General features: G+C 35.6%; 2 long non-coding RNA genes across 3 annotated transcripts; one reads left to right on the top strand and one right to left on the bottom strand.

The window, feature by feature from the left end:
* Positions 1-793: 793 nt before the first annotated feature.
* Positions 794-3885, bottom strand: LOC135302974 (uncharacterized). The gene is made up of 3 exons (XR_010364520.1): positions 3557-3885; positions 2146-2577; positions 794-909 (listed from the first exon to the last, which is right to left on the bottom strand). It is a non-coding gene; the product is annotated as an uncharacterized LOC135302974 (long non-coding RNA).
* A 179-nt stretch (positions 3886-4064) lies between these two features.
* LOC135302973 (uncharacterized) lies at positions 4065-14982 on the top strand. 2 transcript variants are annotated; one of them, XR_010364519.1, is made up of 4 exons: positions 4065-4295; positions 7282-9852; positions 13264-13368; positions 14716-14982. It is a non-coding gene; the product is annotated as an uncharacterized LOC135302973 (long non-coding RNA). The 2 variants fall into 2 exon arrangements; XR_010364518.1 differs by lacking the exons at positions 13264-13368; positions 14716-14982 and having other exon boundaries at positions 7282-10484.
* Positions 14983-22438: the final 7456 nt, after the last annotated feature.

The raw sequence follows: 22438 nt of genomic DNA, 5'->3' as shown, positions 1-22438 counted from the left end.
TGAAATTGCTCTTACTTGACTGTTCTCTCAGATCTGATGGATAAGCAGGGGAAACTGTTATGATCTTTTAAAACATTTGTTCTATTTTCTGTCACCTAGCTCATTCAAATTCACTTCAGTATTATTTGGGTGCAATCTTTGCTGCACAGAAACTGTCATTAATTTCCAGAAATTTTGACTCATTAATGTAATCTGAAAATAGCCCTGATGAAGTCCAATAGCTGGAACTATATTGACATTGGCCCTCTACTTCCCTCTCCTGTTCAATTATGGGAATCTCAGTGGATTTGTTTTTCCATTTTCCCAATGACGTCTTTTTTTCTAATGTTCAAGTCATTTGCAGAATGCTGTGTAAACATCTTATTTACCATCAGGGGTAATATTGAATAAAACACAGTCCATAACATATTTCAGGCAGATCTGTTTCTTACAGTGTTCCTTTTCAGTGGGATATAAATATCAAGATGACAGAATTAAATATTAGCTAAAATTATATGTTATTCTTAAAAGACAATTTATGAAGCTCTGCATTGCTGAAAAGAAAATATAAAATAATATGGGCTAAAATTTCCATCTTGGCTATTCAAATGCTGCATAATATTATCCCTAGATCTATCTGATATGAATTTAGGTTGGTATATGAGCTGAAGCTTATGTTTCTTATGTCCATGGTAGCTATGGAAGGATAGATGGTTGGGCTTGACTTCAGAATAAGGCATTGGCTTCTGAGGTTTCCAGAGCTGCAGCTGCTTCCCTGATTTGGGGTATCAATAAGCCCTTTGTCTTTTCCTACCTTTTTTTTTTTTTTTCACCCAGAATGTTTCTTCTCTGTGTAGCCCTGCTGTAGACTGAACAGGCATACAGATCAAATTCTCTCTGCCCTGTCCAAAAAACAGATACAGAAGTATCCTATGGAAAAAAAAAAATCCATGTGTTTAATTATAGTAAAATAAAATCTGAAGATGCAATCAGAAAGAGTTTGTAATTTAATATCTGCAAAACCTGATAGCTTCATTTATGTGTTGACTGCTAGTGAATATAATGTCAGGTCAAATGCTAATATAATGCCAGGAGCAAAGGTGATGGGTTATTAACATGGGGGTTCTTGTAGCTTCTTTGCTTCACATTATTTCTACTTCTCATTGTGGTAGAATAATGCAGTCCAAACACTTTTATTTCTTGTAAAAATTACATAATAAAAGTCAAACAACATAACTGAAATAGATTTCAAACTTATAAAACCAAATAACTTGAATAAATGTAGTAGAAATGTTCACAAAATCAGTTATTTCTACCTGAAAGATTTAGATATTGTCAAATTAATAGCTTTAATGGAAATATTGAAAAATCTTTATACGAAGTATTTAAATCAGCTGCATTACAGAACTTGTAACAAAATCTATAAGCTGATTCTCTCTATAAGTTTCACTCTAAGATTTTTTTGCATCTTAGTGATGAAAATATGTTATAATTATCTTCCAATTTTGCTGCTGATTAGGAGCTGAACTCCAGTATTATTAAGAATGTCTAGCTATTTCTGTTATCTTGAGGATTAATTAATCATCTGGAGTGGTGGCAGAGGTTTCATTGCTTGCTTGCTTAGTGCACAGCCAGGAGAGCATGGAGAAAGGGTAAGAATATAGGAATTGCAACTAGCAACTCCCCAGAAAATTCTCCTGCATTTCTCCAGCGTTTTACAGCTCAGACATTCAAAAGCCAGGAATTAATCCTTTATGTCTACTAGTCCTTAAAATTATTTTTTCTTCCATGAATGCAATCTTTGGCTTTTTTGACTCTTTTAAACTTTTAGCATCGACAATTACTTGTTACAACTGAACTAGAAATTAAAATTTTCTAATCTCTGACTTTATTTGTTCATTTCTGTTGTGTCGCACTGTTTCTGTGTTTATGGTTCATGACAATTTTTTTTGTTCTTTCCCTTTCATTCTATCTTTGTCATACTTACACATATATTTTTCCTTGTCCCTTTCAGCACTCATCTGTAAGACACAATTTTCTTGACTTTTTTTCGCTAGGAAAAAAAAAAAAAAATTCTCTTTTCCCCCCTGGTGTTATCAGTTTAATTTCTCCAATAATTAGTATCTATATGGTGCTTTATAATTTTTTAAATATCCATTTTCTTACCTGGAAAAGTGGAACAATTAAATCAATCCAGAAAAATAACAGGGGTCAGAACTGTAGGCACTGGAGGCTTGTGGTGCTGATCCAGTCATTACTGATTTTTGTCATTCTGCAGAGATGTCCCTCTTTGCAACCAGAGATATTACCAGCTTTTGAGACTAGGGGTTAGCTGACAGGCGGGCAGCTGTGTAAGAGCTGACACAAGGCTTGTCCTGAGTCCTGTTAATGGCAATTGAGTCACCAAATGCAATATATTTTCCTGTATTTTGCTCATATCTTGAAGAAACAGCCACCCAACAGCCTGGTACCTGTGACTACAGGAATTGAAGACCTGTGAAAAGTCTCTGAATTTGGAAAAACTTTCATTATGATTGGTCCATTAGACCTACAGTCAGTTTTCCTTAACAAGGGTGTTACACAGGTATTGAATGTGCACTGGAAACATAAGGAAAAAAAAAAAGAAAAATTATGTTGAGACTTTATGGTTGCCTGTTTCCCAAAGAAACATTTTACTGATCTATAGCAGTTCCTGAATCAATGTAAATGTCTTCAATGCTTTAATAGGTGGTAAAAAGGTATTGATATTTTCCCTAGCTAAACTTGGAAGAGCAGTAAGATAAGTTTTCAGTAAAATACAAACAGTTTTATTAAAATTAAACATTAAAGTATTCAGTGAAAAACATTGTTTTAGACAGTATGAGTTTAAAGTGTTTATAGCATAATATGTTTGTACTGCAGTATAGCTATAAACATCAGTAACCTCCAGTGTATGTGGCCCAAGAGGATGGTATAAAATTTTAGTAATGCAGTTTGGTGCTTTCTGAACAAGTCTTGGGGTTCAGAGTTTTATTTTAATCTCTTTTTTTTTTCAACAGAGAAAAATGTTAGTTTTCAAGAGTTGCTTTAACATAGCATGGACAACACCTTTGACAGGAAATAGGAAACTACATTAGAGGTGGAAGTTTAAATTGTAAGTACCTTTAATCAAACAAGTATACCACAAAATGTCTGCACCACGGGAAGCAGTGTTCCTTTGTATTTGTCGTCATATCATCTGTCATTTTGTCGGTCATTAAGTGTTATCAGTGCAACTTTTCACTTTCAACCTAACATGATTAGTCTGAAAAATTTGATAGCAGCAGCAAAAATTACCACTTTATTGTTCCTAAATAATTGTGAATATGTTGAACCAGGCAAAAGTTCTTGTTTTGAAATCCCAAGGTGATTCCCCAGAGTACAAGAGCTTAAAGATAACTGAAATTTTTAGGGCAGCTTTTGGTCACAAGGACAGTCTTTTAGATTTTGAAGGCTCTATACTAACACTACACAAGGTTAAATATACTTAAAAGAAATAAGATTTTCCCTATTGTCAATCATTAAATGAATAATAAATGTCACGTTCGTCTTCACAAACCTGTTCCTCAGATGTACCATTAAGCAGCAGTCCTTGAAGTGTTCTTTCAGACAAGTCTGACTGAGTTTCTATTCATATGTAGATAACTATTAATAATGCACATGCTGAAGTGTATTATCATCAATTCATTATCAGCATTGAAGCTTTTAGACTATTTTGCAATTGTAAAGGATACTAATAAGCCATTTGCTTTCAACTCAGGAGCTTCTCACATACAATGTTTTCTTTTTAATTTAGGTCATACCACCTAACTTTTAAATTTCAACAAACATGGCTGTAGTTAGGAATGGTGATCAAAGTGTTATTGCCCATAGTGCTGAAAAACCTCATTCTCTCCAATCAGTTCCAATTTATCTAGCCATTACCAGTCTTTTATACCCCTCATGTTCACACACTGCACCTGTGTGCCCTCTGCTCCCTTTGGTGGTTGGTCAGTGCCCCTGGGCACTCCCTGGCTCATTGCTGTCAGTGCTGCTCACCTGCTGCTCACAGCTGTGCCCACTGGGGATGAGGCTCGGCCCCAGCCCCACTCCCAATCACCAAAACCTGTGTGCCTGCAGCATTCTGCCCTTACCTTTGACTTCTAACATGTTTAAAATGTTGCAGTGCCACTGTAAGGTTGTCTACAGAGACTACAGGCCAGGTGCTGAGGAAGTGGATCCCACAGGTTTTTCCAGAAATAAATCTACAGAGATAAGTCAAAGCACTTTGGTTCCAAGGAAGCAAACCATGATGCTGGGTAAGAGCTTTCTGCAGAAAATATTTGCCTAAGCAATTGGAAGTTCATTGTCTGAGAGAAAAAAAAAAAGACTGCTTTAGTTAGTTTCCTTGAATACAGATTTTGTAAAATGCATTGTAGCTTAAAATGAACTTTGAGATAGCTTCAGTGTTCAATTACTACTTATTGAATTTATATTTCTTAAAATAAAATTTGAGAGAGTAAAAATGCACAAGTACAGATATTTTAAGAGCTTGGCAGCAAGATTATGATAGCCATACAAAGATAGTTATTTCACTTGTATATCAAATTCATGTGCTTTGGATTGTATGTTTGAGAAGTGAGACGAATAAGAAGACCTTCAACTTTGATATATTTTATTGACATTTTGTTCAATGTCTTTAGTGTGTCTCAAATATGTGTTTCTTCAGGATCATTTATTTAATGATCCATTTGATTTTCAGTCTGCAGTCAAGTCTTGGTTCCAGTTGCAGTCTTGAGCAAACACAAAGGACTATTTATTCAACTGTTATATTTGGGAAAAAAAATTAAACTATTTGTAGACAATAAAAGACTTTTTTCTATACATTGTGGAACCAGAAGTTTGGTCTGTGGTCTAGCTCTGAATTTTTAATTGCACAGTGAAAAACCCCTAGTTTCCTTAGCTCAAAGGCAAGAAGGTTAAGGTGACTTATTTAGTTTATAATGACTTTCGCAGTAGAAGGTACTAGTACTGTAGTACTTTCTTTGTAGTATTCAGAGTGTTTACAGATTTAATGGCCAAAATTCATATTCCTTAGAGTTGAACCAGAAAGAAAATTAAAATCACAAAATTGACATGGGTGGTGTAAAGGTGTGTAATTTGAACTCAAACAACAAACACCTGCTTTTCAATTCAGAAAATCATAGAATCATAGCATGGTTTGGGCTGAAAGGAGACCTTGAAGGTCATCTAGTTCCAACCTCCCCTGCTATGGGAAAGGACACTTTCCACTAGATCAGGTTGCTCAGAGCCCCGTCCAGCCTGGCCTTAAACACCTCCAGGGATGGAGTGTCCACAATTTACCTGGGAAACCTGTACTAGAGCCTCGCCTCTGGAAATGTGGATATTATTGACTTCAGCATCTTATTCTGTTCTTCTTTGCTCTTGTTAACAGCACTTTCCTTCTTTGTTAATATTTGCTTATTCTGTGGTCGCACAGAATAATTGTACCACACATCCTCACTCACTTTAGTATGGATCAAAAATACTCAATTTAAATGTGTACACTCTGGATAATCCGGCTTTATTCCAGGCAATAAATTTTAATGAAGTCTACAAAATGCAATGAATATATATATCAGGTAACAGGAGAAATGTGCTGTTGGTACTCTTGCTACGAATCTTATTCAGAATTGAGCTTGCTTTATAAAACAGATGAATATTTCAAGTTATTTAGGAACATTTACAAATTAAAATTTTATAAAACACAAAATACAATGACAATGAAAGGACAAACAATTATTTGTATGTAGATTTTTTGTTTTCACAAGTCACTCCGATTTTTTTTGTGTAGATAACAAATGTTGCTAAATTGTAATTTGAGTTGAAATTTCAGAAAATATTAATGGAAAATAATTGTTCTGTCACTAGCATGTCACTTCAAGCTAAGTATTTAAATTTTCTAAGGTTTTATCTTTGTGAAATAGTCTGTCTTCCCCTGTAATTTTTAATGCAAATAATTTCAGAAAGGTGACTGCATAAAGGAATTAATTGTCATAAATTGGTGGTTTAAGGAATTAATACAAAGCTGGATTTTGATTTCCTGACTTTATAGATTGCCTTCAATAGGCCTACTCAAGTTTAGTATCAGGAACCCTGCCACAATGAACTTATATGTGCTCTACTGGTACTGTATCTTCTATTATATATGGTGTATGAAATTGTGATTTTTGTTTCCTACCAGGTGCTATAGAAAAGAAATTAAAAAATATAGGTGATACAAAGTTTTCTCTGCAGAGTGGCACTATTTTTTGCTCTGAGCAAATTGAATGTGTTGTGCTACCCTGAAGAAATTTTCTTTTTTGTATTAAATGGTACTATAAATCAATAGTTTCTGTTACGACAAACTGCTGAAAAATGTGGGCTTTTTCTTACCAACTGCTCACAGTAGAACAGAAACAAAAGTTGAATCACCCTTTTGCTAATTTGAAAAGATGGCATTAGTAATTTGCTTTTTCTGTTGTATAGCATTTTTAACAAGTGATCTGATATTTTAAAAATCATCTGCTAAGTATCCACTCATTGAACACATACTAGAGCATTGTAACAGAATATTATTTTTGTTCAAATGAACTTTTGGTGACACTGATTAATTCTCCAGATAACTAAAATAATTTCCTCTTTGGTGTTCTACTCACAAGGGCAAAATGGATCAAGCATGTGTATGTTTAAATCTGGTAATTTTAATAATCTTTAAAAGATTGTGCTATTGCAGTTTTGCAGATTGTCTGCTGTTATGATATCCATCAACAGCTGAAGGAGTATTCTAACTTGTAATTTTGAATAAGCAGCAACTTTGAATAACTGAGGTTTTGAAAGCTGACCAACACAGTCTTGTAATTCACCTATCTGAGCATATCTTCTGTACTTTTATTATGTGTTAAATACTTCTGAACTGGTTTTTCCACTCTTATTCTATGCTTATAGCAAAATAAGGTGTCGTATTTTGTCATAGTATAATTAACTGAGGGTAATGCATCATTTAAGCCAGTACAGCTCCAGTAGTATTAGCAGAGAGGGTAAGTTCTGATAGATAAATTACAAGACTGTGGTGGGTTTGCATGGCAAGGTTTCTGGTGGTGGTGGATGATTACAGGGGTGGCTTCTGTGAGAAGTTGCCAGAAGCTTCCCCCATGTCCTGCAGAGCCAATGCCAGCTGGCTCCAGGAGGGACCTGCTGCTGGCCACAGCCAAGACAATCAGTGCCTCTTTGAAAAAATATTTAAGAAAACCCACTATTGCACAGATGAAACTGGCCAGAGAAGAGACAAGACAGAAACAACTCTGCTGACACCAAGATCAGGAGGAGGGAGATACTCCAGGAGCTGAAGTGGAAAGTCCCTTGCAGCTCACGGTGCAGACCATGGCAAGGCAGGCTGTCTCCCTGCAGGGACCATGGCAGACCAGAGATCCACCTGCAGTCTGTGGAAGAAAAGGGACCCATGCTGGAGCAGTTTGTAACAACTGCAGCTCCATGGGATGGACTCATGTTGGAGAAGTTTGGGGAGGATAGTCTCCCATAAGGGACCCCACACTGGAGCAGAGGAAACAGCTTTAGAAAGCACGGGATGAGCTGATTGTAAACCACATTTCCCATCTCCCTGTGCTTTGTGGGGAGGGGATAAAGTGTTGGGAATAAGGTTGGGCATGTGATGGAAAGAGGTGTTTGTGGAAGGTGGTTTTAGGATTTGTTTTACTTTTCATTATCCTGCCCTAATTCTGACTGGTAATAAACTCAACTAATTTGCCTAAGTAAAGTCAGTTTTGCCATGACAGTATTTGGTGAGTGCCTCTCTCAGACCTTAGCTTATGAGCCTTTCATTATGTTTTTTATCTCCCTTGTCCAATGGAGGAGAGAGAGATAGACAAGATTTGGTGGGTACTGGCATCCATCCAGAGTCAAGCCACCACAAAGACAAGGTAGTAATAAATGTAAACTATATAGAAAGGATATACGTGCTTAGAATGGATTTACAGAGAAGCTAAACATTCTGTGGTCCACAGCTGCTTAACTTGAACTGCTCTTCTGTCCTTTAAAATTGACCATACTGGATTTGAAATCATTACTTTCACTTTTTCCTATACATTATATCATATACCTGATCTCCCAGTCAACAAAGCTTTTAATGTATGAATAGGAAAATGCATTTGAAGTTTCAGTGATTGGAACAAAACCTCAATTTGATTTTCTCTAGAAGTATTGGGTGGAATAAATGCAGAAAGACAGCAGTGGAAATTAATAAATTATTTGACCCATGTTTAAAAACAGGCACATGTGTTCACTGTTGTTGAATTGAGCCTAAAGATTATACCAACCTTTAAAGGCAGATTGTTCCATGTGAAATATCTTGATTTTCTGTAGTAAGCAGTCTCAATTCAATATTCTAGGATAAAATGAGAAGCCCAGTTCAAAAGAGTTGTGCAAGTTAAAAGAAATTTGATATTGTTCCTATTTTGCAACACAGTATCTCTTAAAAGTGATCTTTTGATAATTATCTATTGTTCAACTTGTATAAACTCTCAGGAAGCTTTTATTTTACTTTTTAGGCATTTTCTTTTGTATTCCTATTTCAGTCACTAGCTTTAGCTTTTCAACAGTCACTACACCTTCCCCCATGTGTTTTTTCATCCCAACTGGAAAATTATTGCATACTAAGGAGTTAGTGATCCACAAAAGTTAACCCTAAGTATGTCCAGGCCCGTGCTGTGCCACACTGTCCATCCAGAACACACCTTGGGACCGTGTGGTGTGGCACAAACCCTTGGCCACAGCATGACCCCAACTGGATGTGAGTGCACTATCAGTGTGGCCTCAGCTTTAGCTAAAAGGACAGTGAGAAGTTCTCCTGTGACCGTCACTTCTGTTTGACTGTAGAAGTGATGGACTGAGTCATTAATCTTGCAAGGATTGATTCTTTGTAAGAAAATTCAATAAGAGCTCAAATGATCAAAAGTGGGAACTCTCTTCTTTGGACAGGGTCTGCATTGCATGTTGCATGTGGGTTGTCAGCAACTAAGGGAATCTAAGATTAGCTGTACTATTTTTTTCGTATTTTAATTCTCATAAATGGCATCATAAATGAATGATACCTTACAGAGTCTGAGTGACTTATGGGGACAAAAATGGACCAGCACTTCCTGTTGCAGAACACCGTGTAAGATAATGGTTCTATTTGCTCTTTTCCCCAAGGTTATCTTAAAGGATTAAATTATTGTCTTAACTTCAGCTGGCAACTAAGTACCTTGTGGCAGCTCACTCACTAACTCCCTGCCCTCCCCACCCCTGGTGGGAAGGAGAATTGGAAAGAACAGGTGAGCTAAGAACAATTTGATAATTGAAACAAAATATAAAATATGAAAATAAAAACTGTATACTACTACTACCAATTTCAATGTAAAGAAAGAGATATATGTGATATGCTGTAACATTGCTCACCAACACATTGACTGATGCCTGTCTGGTTCCCAAGCAGTGACTGGTGGCTCCCAGCCAACTCCTTCCAGTTATATGCTGGGCATGATGTTCTTTTGTACAGAATATCACTCAAATATGCAACATCTATTTCCACAAACAAAAGAAGAAAACTCTGTGACAAGACTTGGATATACTTAATCTCTTCCTATCTAAGTACTGTGAAATACTGAGAAATGTCCAGATTTTGGCTGCTCCTGTAAGAAACTAACTCTGCCAACAGTGATTGCTACAGCCTACTTCATCTCTTCTAGCTGAGGGAGCTACGTCCAGTGCCCCAGGAAGGGGCTGGGCTTCCATGCGTGTACCAACCACTTGAAGGACTAGAAATCTGTTTCTTCTCAGGTCAGCATGATGTGCATATTTTCCATGGCATTCTGCTATGAACTTGCAAGTCTGTGCTGAGACCACAACTTCTTCCCAAGTAGCTCTCAAAAGTTGTATTTGCTTATTAATAGGCTGTTTAGAAGGTTTTGTTATCTTTTTGCTTAGTGAGTTTTACAGGAAAGAAGTGAGCAGAGAGCATCTTTACATCAAATGTGGTAATTGTGCATAACTGGCAACCTTTTAAGAACATGCAAAGAGGAATTTCTACCTACATTTACAGTCGTCTATTGTCAAAAAAGGACAAAGCAGTCACAGCTGATGCTATTTTTAGGCCTCCCAGAGTGTACTGCAGAGCAGAGACTGACACAAACTGAAGAATAATTGCAATCAAGCTCTTGAAATTTTAACACAGAAGTGACTGCATTATTTAGAACATTAATGTGGTTTCAGCAAAAAGTAATTATTGGTTATCTGTTGCCAGAGACATTGTTTGCTGTCTAACTCTGGAGGTGCTGTTTATGTAGGAAATAATGCAAATACTGTCAAATATTTTAAGTAAGTCTACAGTAAATATTTTCTGTGTGCTTTAACTGCCTTTGATTGAAGAAACTGGACTGGTACCAAAGAGAATACATGTAATTTCTCCTTAATTATGGTGAATCATATTTCTTTCAGTTTTCTAGAGTGATTTACATAGCAAAATTTACTCCATTATAATAAATTCCTCCACAGCTCTGTTAGCTGAGAAAAATCTTGGGCTGTTCAATGAGGCTGTATCAGAAGTAAAAAAAAAAAAAATAGCCACTCCCACTTTAAAGTTTTGGCTACTAGGAAGGTGGAGAAAATATGTGCTTCCTCATAATTTTGTGTTTTACAGCAACATCCAAAGCACAGCAAGAGATTTAAAAGTAAAAGAAATGCAGCTAGTCCATGTGCTGTGTATGGGAGTGCATAGTGAGACAGGAGGAGAAGGATGGTGCAGAGCCCTTTCTTTACCCTAACAAGAGCATTCCAACAACAAACGGTACAATAAAATAACTGTTGTATTACAATAGAATGCAAATATAGATTGTGAACAAATCTTCCCATATGGGAGAAACCCATGTGCACAAAGCATCTGATAAACCCTGAATCCTCTCCCAGGATATGCTGCACAGGTCCTCTCCACAGAGAGAAATTATTTATTTTGGTCATTTAAGCTGTTATATAAAATTTTCATACAAGAAGGCAATTCTGCTCATAAAGGATGTTTGCATAAAAGCTTCTTACTGCACTTTTAAATAAAGTAAGGTAATCTTTAAACAAAAGCAAGACCATACATATTCAGGTATGCTTACCTTCAAGTTATTTCAAGAACAGTTAAATAGGACAAATGTAAAGTTACTGTTTTATTTATGTTCTTACTTGAACTGGCAGCTAAAATCTAAGGAAACCCTATGGATATGGTCCTTTTATTTAGGAAGCATCCTACCATTTCTGTTTTATTTACCATTGAAAGGAATTTTTTTTCTCAATACTACTTCAGCTGCGTTGGTCTTCATTAAATAGATCTGCAACAATGCCGTAGCAAACTGTGAAAAATCCCTGCCTTTGAGTAGAGATTATTTTTAATATATTTTGTTTTTTTAGTACCATGTTGATTTCTTAAAATTTGACAGGAAGTTTTGACTGAAACTTACTTTACACTCTGACTTACCTTTCACTGTGGGCTTTGATGCTGTTTTAGATGTCCAGACAAGAATGGTAGTGTCCTTGAGCCAAAAAAGATTAGTTAACATCAAACATTCTCTGACCCCAGTGTTTGTCCTCTTTTTTATTTGAAAACATTTACTGCAGGCAGGTAAAACATACATTAAAGATGATACAAAGTTGTAGAGAATATGCACAAGAAAGGATGGTGAAGAAGAAACAAGATGAAGAGTCTGAAATCTGTTATTCATCTTATTGTAATGCATGCCCTGTAAAGCAAACTGCATTATATAAAGCTGCTATAGAGCTTAACAGATGACAGTTCGACAGAGCCCTTCAGTGAGTTTAAATGTACAGCTACTTAGGGTGTTATAAATTTTGAGACCAAAATTCATCACTAACTCTTCATCAGATTGCAGCATTAAAATATTACAAAAATGGTAGACCCATAAAGATTCAAACTGGCCAGTAATGATTTGGAGTAGCTGTAGATTCACCAGCAGAGCTGACTCATCCCCTGCCAAGCCTTATCTGCATCATACGTTTCATTGTGCTAATACACTAGTTTTTACATCTGCATGTAACAGGGAACATTTCTGTTCCTGGTGAGAAAAATTACCTGGTGAGGGAAAAATAAAAGATAATTTCCTTGAATCTATTTATCATGAGGGCTTAAAAATAGTTCCAGAAAAACACAGGAAACTGGGCTTTTAAAAATTATATTTTCTGGGAAAAAACCCTAACCCGCATGTCTGCAACATTAGAGCAGAAATATTCTGTTAGGGTTTGACTGTAATACACCTCTTCCCTTCTGACTTTGCATGGCAAACCCTCAGAGTCTTATTATTTGTCTTGTAAGTCGTAAGAACCCCTTGGATTTATTAAACAGGTTATCAGATTTTCTTTATTAAAAATATATTTTCTCAGTCCTCCGGGTTGTAGAACCTTTAAGCTTGACTGAACAATATTGAATCTTAAGTGTAACACTGAAAAATAAAAGACTATTAAAAACTCTTTTAAATCTGACTGGGTATTTCTGGACATTTGGAGCTGGCAATACTTCTGATGCTCATATGTGGGTGAACATGTAGGTCAGAGCTATTTTATGGACTTGTTACTATGAGGGCTTTATACCACCTGGAGAGTTTCTTTCTGCCAATTTCTCATTGACAGCACAACCTGACAGGAACAAAGGTGTAAAGCCTCATTTCTCATTTTAGCCAGTTTAACAAAAAACTGTCACATCTTTACTGAATGGAAAGCTCCTCTGTAACACACTCTGTAATAAAAAGATTGCTTTTTTTTTAATAGCAGAAAGTTAATGCAATACAATGACATTTGCAATCTGTTGAAATTTTTTATCTTTATGTTGCTTGAAGAAATCAAAAGGTAATGTTAATGAACAGGTTATATTTCTTTAAGAAGAAGTCTATGCATCAGTGGGGGAAGACATTGGAAAATTCTTCTAACTTTAGCACAATAATGTATGATCCCTATATTCGTTTTAGTGCTTAGTTTTGTTCCCTAAAGTGCTAAGCACAAATACTAGAGATTAATGTGGCTTTGTGTTAGCTCCCTACATCTGTTATTAATGAGTCTTTTGCCAGCTAATTCTTCCTTATTAGCTTATATTAGTGATTGAGATGTACCAGAGAAGTGTTAGTTTTGAGAACAGAGTGCTGAAGTAAAGAATGATAAAAAAGCACCACAACCTAATGACATATTTGAGATTCTCTCCAGGAAAGAAGATTCTTCAGAAGATCTGGGACTATAAAGAGGAATTTTGAGAAAATAGATGTTCCCAAACCACCACCAAAGACCCTCAAAATATCCAAATAAGTTCACGTAAGTAATTAGCCTATGTGCAGGTATTCAGTAAATGTGATGGGTATGTAATAGAAATGTAATAAATATGTATTCTCTTCGGGAATATAACCTGATCTGATAAGTTGCTGGGCATGCATGCTGCAATTCTGTAGAAAACTTTATGATTAGTTTTATCCCTATGTTTTATATTTAAATTTAGTTCTTAATAAATTTTTTAAATAGTGAAATTTGGTATCTATTTTAAAGTTGAGGGAGTAAGATTTTCAGAACCCAAATATGTGGAGTTCTAACATACCAGAAGCAATCTCAGAAACTTTTTTTCCTGAAGCCACTGAATATCAACTGATATCACAGCCTTTTGAACGAAGAAGACTGATGAGGCACACAAATTAATCTTGACACAGGACTGGATGAAATAGAAAAAGGTTTTGAAGAAGGGAAAGAAAAATATTTTCATCTCTTAGATGAGACTGAGCAGAAAAGGTTCTCTCTTTTCTACTTTATATTTTGTCATATGTTGAGCTGATGACCATAATGGAAGACAATCTCTTAAAAAGTGCTCAAGAACTGTAAAGAAAATGAACATTGTTCTTGGTCTTGTCTACACCTGTATAGCACATTTGTATGAAAGAACACTCTAGGCATATTTTCATATTATGATTTTGGCCTCCACACACAGAATTTTAAAATACCTAATACCTACATGAGCATGCAGTTAAGCAAATCCACAAAGATGTTTTCTCTATAGTGTCATGTACAGAGTTGAAGTTGGATAGATGAATCTGATCTTCAAACCAAAGGCCCTGTGCTTAATGTGGATTGCTCACAGTTAACCTTGATAGAAAGGAATTTTTGACATCATGTACCAAGAAACTTAGGGCATATAGAAGGCTGGGCTTTGTGAAAGAAGGGAAAGCTGAAAGCAGATGGAGTTCATTGGATGAAACTCAAATGATACAGATGATTGACTAATTTGCAAAAAAGTTTTCACTGAATAGCTTATTTTGATCCCTGTCATTTCATCTTCTTAAAAGACTGCTTTTTTGGCTACAGTTATGCTTAGTGACATTAGCATTTTATCTTATTTTGTAATGATTTTGGAAGTAGAGACTAAAAAAATGGAAAAACCCTTGTACTCCTTTGATAAAATCAAAAGAATGTTTGCATGTGTTTTTATTTCTAATGAAACCTTTACTCCAGAGTAAAAAAACAAACCCAAAACTGTTTAGGAAATGCAGAAGACATTTTCAATTATTTCTGAAAGTGCAGTACTATTTTCTGACATCTATAAACTGTAATATTCTCCTGTGTCAAAGAAAAAAAATTGTTATAATGGACTAGTTTATGTCAAATTCATATTTACAGAATGAAAAAAGATTTCTTCATCCAAGTTGCTATATAAAGGATTTATTCTGCTCAAACATCCTGAACTTATGGGATCTTTGGAAGACTTTCTTTCCTAGGAAATGGAAAATGAGAAATTCCTGCAAAAGAAGTGGCAAAATGAGAAGCAGGAAGGGATTCTGTGACATGATATCTCAAGTGGATGCTTTCAGGAGGTATCCAAATATGCTAAAGACACAAACCCATATGCTTCAGGACATTTATAAATAAAGTACTGGGGGATACACTGTTTTTCTACAGATTAAATCTATTTTAGATTTATGGCATGCTGCTCCATAAATTAATTTATGGAGCATAGGTGCATAGGTGCAATTTTATGGTGCAATTAGTTATTGCAGCATTGGTGGCTAATATGTTATTGTCACCCCAGGCTCCATTGGAAAGTGTTTAGAGTTTATGGACAACATTTTGCATTTACATCAGGATTCAGCTTGTTTTAAACCTTAGCAAGAATCCCAAAATAATGTAGACACATCATGACTATTTTCCTTTTCCTAGGTACTGGAACAAAAAGTGTGGTTCAATAAGCTACAGCTGTAGATTATAAAAGTAAATCTGTTTGAATACAATTCTCATTACTGTAGTTAGAAATGAAAATTGAGACCCTCTATGGTTCCCATATTACGCTGATTTGATAATGATAATTTAATGGGATTTTAAAAATCAAATAAATATTAATAAATCATGACTTATTCTTGCTGATACCATTAGGTATCAAACAGTTGCTTTCAGTATCATTATTGTTCTGCTGCAATGATTTATAATCAAAAATCAAATGTACAACCTGCCTTCACCTCAGGTCTGGGTCCCCTCAGTATCTACACATAACTTGATGAAAGAGAGCAAACCTCATCAATGGCACTTGAATAAATCAATGTTTTCCAGTTGTTATGGTGCTGCATCTTGTGGCACTCCTTACTTGCAGCACAAAATCTTCATTGCATACTGTTGTTCACTGGCTTACCAAGACCACCTCTGCTGTTGTTGGATGAGGAAAGAGTTGAACAATTCCTTTTTCCTGCTTACAGTGTTGTTGATTACACTGACCAACTAATTTTAAAGAGGATCTGGCATATTGATAATAACTGTTTCAATGAAGGAGCACTCCTTTCATGATTAATTTATGATGTAGTAACCTTATCTGTTACAACTTTATGTCACTGTAAGTTAATGCCAGAAATAGTTTGGACTTGTTATTGAAAATACGTAATCTACTTAATTTCCTAGTACTTCAAAAAATTATACACTGTGATGCAGTCTAATTTTTTCTCTCACTGATTTTCACCTGAAATAACACAATTAGACCTCAGATGTTAAGTAAGTTTAAAATCAAATATCTTTTTGTAGAAAATAAAATAGATTCAGGTTGTGCCCTCCTTCCTCTTAGACAAGTTCCAAGAGACCTGAGAGAGTTACAGGCAGCTCACTTATGATGAAAATAAGAAGAATAATTTAATCTAGAGCTCACAGATGGAATATCAAAATAAGCAGCATAAAATGAGCTGTGGTATGTAGAAATAGGTTGTTGTTTAAACAGCAGAAAGAAATATCCTGGTATCTAGCATCGATTGAAAAATATGTGCTTAACCATAGATATGGACTTGCCAGAAAGTTCCAAATAAAGGAAAATATCTGGGATGAGTCCTGTTAGAAAAGACTTGGATTAAAATTTAGTTCAAAAAAGTAGTGTTTCAGCTTTATTTAGGGAATTCATATTTCAATTAAAGCTTTGTTTCTATGGACAAATCATTCATAGTGAAAAGGTAAAAAAACTGAGGACTTCCATCTAGCATGCAAATTCTTTCAAAGAGGAACCCTGTGAATGAGAATATATCGCTCCATCCTTAGAAGGAATAATACCTTCTTTAGTAAGATTAAAGAGATGATGCAAGTACCACAAGAGTTTCAGGATACAGAAATAATTTCTTAGCTTGAGGAAAAAATCTGACCTTGTTTCTTTCCCATAATATTCTATTGAAGAATTTTGGTGGTATTGGGGTGGGGGTTGGGGAAAGGGGTAAAATTAATATATGTATAGAAATGTTTTCCAAAGTTAGGCTGGTACTATGATACCACAATGCCAGACTTCAAAATTCCTGATTTGCCTAAAAAGATGGAAAGAGTCTCAGTCTGATGCAGTAATATAAATATGCTCTTTTCCTAGGAAAGTAATTAACACATTGCATTGCCACATATGACAGTTATCTCAAACAAGTTAATAAATAAAAACTTTTGCATTTGTTTAATGTAAAATATGATGAATTAAATTGTGAAAAAAACCCCTAAAATTAAAAAAACCCCAAAACAAACAAAACAAAAAACACCAAAAAACCCAGAAATAAATTGATGAAATTATTTTGGGAATGCTTTGTACCAAAGTCATTATTGATTCCGTTATTTTACTCTGGTGGGACCTAAAAGAAATTACCTCACCTGGGAATACTATTTTGGGTTGCCTGATAATGCCTTTGTCTGCCTTGAGGGGCACCTTTGAAATCTATAAGAAATGTCAAGGTAACTGCAGCTTTTCATTGAAATAGCACCTAACAAACTCATATGTTTCTCAGGAATGTATATTATTTCTATAACGAAAATCCTAAAATGAAGATATTTTGTTTCTTTGCAAATTTTGGGGTTGATGATTTTTTTTGTTTTGCTTCATATCAGTTTATTAAATGAAAAAAAAAGGCTACTAGAAGAGAGAATTAGTATCTTTTCACCTAGGTTTGTAATTCTCAACATCAAATATTTTACTGAACTGAATGAATGTTCTCTCTAAGCCAAACCTTGTATTTGAGTTTTTGAAGAGCTACTTTGACTATAAAATACACATGTTCCTTTTCACTGGATTAATTATATATTCTCAATAGCCAGCATTGATTTTCTCAGTACTCTCAATATTTAGTACTCAGTCACTTTTTTGCTGAAATTAGATTCTGAATAATTTTGCACTCAGTATTTCTTTTATTGGATTTGACCAATTTATCATTGTCCTTTCTCACTGTAGTGCAAATAACTTTTAGCTGCATATGGACAGGGGACAATTATCCATCTATTCACCAACAGCTGTTAGGAGCAACCATTGTAACTGAACTCAGAAATAAAAAAGGTTACAAAATTTTAATAGAACTATTATTTTTGACAAAACTTATTTTGAATAAAAAAGTATTCTTTACAAAAAATCTACTGAAAAAAGATATTTAGAAACCTGTTTAGGAAACCTTTGCACCAGAAAAAAATGTAAACTTCTATTTGAAAACTACATAATTTGGACAGATACTTTTTTATTTTATAGTATCATTACCATTTTTCCTTTTCTTCATGATGTTTTAGTAGCAAATGCATTTAAAAATATCATATCACATTACATCCTATGATAGATCATGTCATGGCAGTGCAGCAGAATTTAAATATTCTTTTTTCTTTTCTGTCTACTTAATTAAAAAATAACAGGCAGATGTCACATACAGTAGGATTAAATGCTTTTTCAGAATGTTTGGTACACATTTGGAACCAAATTATTTCAAAACATGAATGCATCCCGCAAAGAAAACTCTCAGTTCTCTATTGAGACTAATAACAAGTGTAATGATACAGTCAATAATGTTTTTTCTTTTACAGGGAAAAATTAAGTAACGGTATATAATTAATAATGCAGCACCTATCTCCTACACTGCATACAAAATTGCAGTTTTATATATCTAATGAGGAGAAGAGAGGTAATTTCTGCCTGCAGAGGAAGAAAGATGATGTGGAAATAATGGGGAAAGTTCTGAGTATAATGGAGTTGTAAAATTCAGAGTTGACCCTAACAGACTGCTGAGGTTGGACACTTAATGAACACTGCAGTCACTACATTAATTTCTTTTTTCCCAGGAAACACGTCTCTGATAGACACTGTACTTTAAATAAGGTTTCTACTCCGCTGTACTCCGCTACCAGAAGTATAAGTGTGGGCATAGACACCTTTGGGCTTCATCTGACAATCTAACCTGACAGAGTGCTGATTTACTCAGTGTGTTTTCTACCTTATTACTTCTCACAGCAGCAAATTATGATCCCTATATACCTATTATTTGCTCTTTACTAGATCCATCTCCTTTACGTTTTCAACACTTCCTCTCCTTTTCCAGATTTCTATCTATCAATTGTGGCAGCCACTAGCCAAACTATGAACTATGACAAGATTCCAATAAATTCTAGTGACAATATCTGTAGAGATGAGAAAATTTTTCCTGTTCATTTTTCAAATAAAGTTTTTCAGAGCATAAAACTTTGATCTTATTCTTTATGCTAATTTTTGTATTTCTCAATTTTTTCTTTTTTTTTTATTTAGTAAAAGAAAGCACCAAATGAAAATCACTCTTCTCCATGGGGTGTTTTATCCACTTTGAGCTACTCATTCTTCACATGGTCAAGTAAGAGTCCAGTAGTGCATAAAATTAAGGGGGAAACAGCTGCTGTTTTTCCAGACACCAGTACATTTTTTAGATGACTCATGGCTATACCTGCACCTGTTTCTGTGGTCACCTACTACATATTCTTTTCCATTAGCTTCAAATGTAAACAATTTTTATGAAATGTCCACTAGCATACTTTAGGATCTGCTTTTATTCTTCCTCCTGACAACAGTGAGAGTGTCTGTGTAGTTATGAATATATATGAATGCAGTAGCAAAAAACCCAGTCAACATAATTAATTCAAAACTCGTCGTAATAATGCAGAAGAATGTATCTCATCATCTCTGCTCCCTTCATCAATGTTTTGCACTGGGGGGAGTGAGTGAGATGGTGTTGGGCTCTTACCAGACTTCCATAAGAAAATTGTGAAAAAAATTTCCTTTCCTGCCATTCATGAAGAGGTTTCTCCTTCCTCTGATATTGTGGTAACTTTTATTTTGTGTAACAAAAAAAAATATCACATCTTCTCCTGACAAGCTGGAATGCCATCTCTGCCACAGCAGCCACTAGCACTCAGCACAGGCTGCCCAGGGAGTTCCAGCAGGCTCATGCTGCAGGCTCAGCAGCTGCTCATGCTAATGGGGTTCTCAAATCTAAAGTGAAAGTTCCCAATAGAGTAGTAATGTTTTGCTCAAGATCACTAAGGCCTTGAATATAATGTATTCCACAAGACTGTGAAATCTTCATATCCGATAGTATTTTATAAGAAATTAGTTTTCTCAATTTTTTTCATTTTTCCTTATATTTTTTCTACATGTTTACTAAACAGTATCAATAATAACATCATCATAATGACATCCTTGGAGGCTATTACATAATTTCATTGATACAGGAAACAAAATTGTGCTTTTTTGTTTCTGTGATTTGAAGCGAACAATTAGTTTGGTGGCATGCGTTTGCTAAGAAAAAATAATAAATTAATTGAAATAAATATATTTCCTTACTTCATCAAAGATCTTAAAGCAGTAAAAACTTTGGTGTAAAAGCTTTGAAAGTTCCATCTCAGTATATCCTAGTCAGCTTCTGAATATTGGAACTATAATAATCAGCACTTAGGATGAAAAGAATAACTGAGCATAATTTTTCAACAGAGAAGAGAAACTGTGTAAATTAGAAAGCATCTGGTAAATACTGGCATTCTGAATAGAAGAATAATGATATGAGAACAGGGAAGTGATATTTAATTAATTAAATGAAAATAGAAAAATATCATTGCTAATGTAATTTCAACCAAAAGTCAATATTTCATTGTTTAGCTGAACCAGTAGTTATGCAGAAGAATATGCAGTCCAAATAAGACCTGTGAAAGGACTACATGCTTCACAGCATGCTAATGTGATTGTTGTATCTAGGCACATAAGTAATACAAAACATATTAATTAAAATGAGCAGGTAAATGACACAAGATGAACACTTGAAAGCTACAAGAATTGCATCAAGGGGCATAGAGGATTCCAATAGTCTCTGAATATTGCAGGATCGCCCATTTATGACTTTATCTGCTTGTTTGTTACAGACTCCATTCAAAGATTGTCAGCATTTCTCTTCATCAGAATTCCTAAGACGGATGGTGGTTGTAATGATTCTGGTGAAAACAAAAAATACTTCACCATAGTCATAAAGCAGTAGCAGAAGGAAAGAAATTGCTGGAAATTTTTCTTGAAGCACCTGTCCATTGAGTGCCAGGAAACAACCCTGTCTGACCATCCAGGAGCCCTCTGGCATGGTCATCTCACACCACCTGGGCTGGGACCAAGGCTCCTTCACAGCTGCACCTCCTGTTCTCACACAGTCACACCAGGTTTCCTCACCTGCTCGACCCCATAACAGAGTCTCAGATGTCCAGATCTTTTGAATATTTTGATCATGGTGCAATAACTAAATATCAAAGCTATGGCTCAAACTGGTGCCTCTGAGGGGCTCAGAACAGAGGAACCCCCAGGCTTTGCACCCTCACAGTGAGAGTGGGAGAGTCTGGGGGATGTGGGCCCCTGCTGTGCCTCTGAGGGTCCAATCCCCCGGCTGGGATGCAGGTCCCTGTGCCCTTTGTTACACAAAGAGTTGGCAGGACATGGCCTCGAGCCTCTGGCTCTCATCATCCAGCTCACACTGCAGCTGCTCACTGAGATACTTGTCCTGAAGGCTCTCCTCAACACAAAAACCAAAACTTGCTCTGTAATGATATCAATTAAAGAGATTTTTGTTATTCCTGGCAGAGCTGCATTCAGTAAGAAGAGTGTGACAAGCTGGAAGTCACATGATAGGGTGAAGCAATATATCGCAACTGGAAGTGTCTTAAGAGCACTTCTCTTTTGCTTTGGGGCATGGCTCTGAGCTTTCTGAAAAACAATGGTGTTTAAATTCACCATCATGGCTGTGTTTGGGTTTTGCATCTGTGGTCTTATACCTAGTCATGTTCTAGAAGGTGTAACTCTTTATTCTGAATATGCTGACAAACAAATGCTGACAGTAAAAGTGGATACAGCTGCACTTCATCTTAGGGACTTCAGTAAGGCAGTCCAAAAGATCAGGATTGTGTGGATCCATGCAGATGATAGCCCTATAGACATGGTTACAGGCACAGCTAGAGGTGATACTTTTCAGAGCAAGAGAGACTCCATGTAAATACAAGAGGCAACCATAGGTGAGTTTCAAAGTATATTCTGTTATTCTGTATAGAACTCCTTCTTTCTGCCAATCAAATGCTGTAGAGGTACACTTTGGAGTGCCTAATTTTTCCATCCAGGTCATTGGCTTAATGACCTCATTATGCCAATGACCTGGATGGAAAAACTTATGCCAGTATGGACAATTATGCCATTTGTCCTCAGTCATTTATGTTTCCTTAATAATAAAGGGTTTTTTTTTGGTTCCTTGGCTGGTATGATGTGTTCCATGATTGCAGTCACCATTGTATTAAATAATTCACATTTTTATAAAATTTCTTCTCAGAATTGCTTGTATCCATGAAACAGTGAGGGTAATTAATCATTGACACAGTTATTTCTTCATTACTTGGTGAATTTAATTAAAGGTGGACTTCCTCCTGGAATAATGAACTTTTCAGCTCACAGCACTTAGACTTCTAATTTCCGCTTTTGAAGCTCTTGTGTACTTCTGTGGGGAGAATTTCAAATGTTTTGACAGCACTCCTGACAGCCTGATTGACTGGTGGCAGTCAGAGTTTCAGGCTGCTTCAAGTGATTAATGAGTGTGACTAGTGC

Source organism: Passer domesticus, chromosome 6 (assembly GCF_036417665.1).
Source record: "Passer domesticus isolate bPasDom1 chromosome 6, bPasDom1.hap1, whole genome shotgun sequence".
Classification (NCBI taxonomy): domain Eukaryota; kingdom Metazoa; phylum Chordata; class Aves; order Passeriformes; family Passeridae; genus Passer; species Passer domesticus.
The sequence above is the reverse complement of the archived record's forward strand: the minus strand, read 5'-3'. Positions and strand labels throughout refer to the sequence as shown.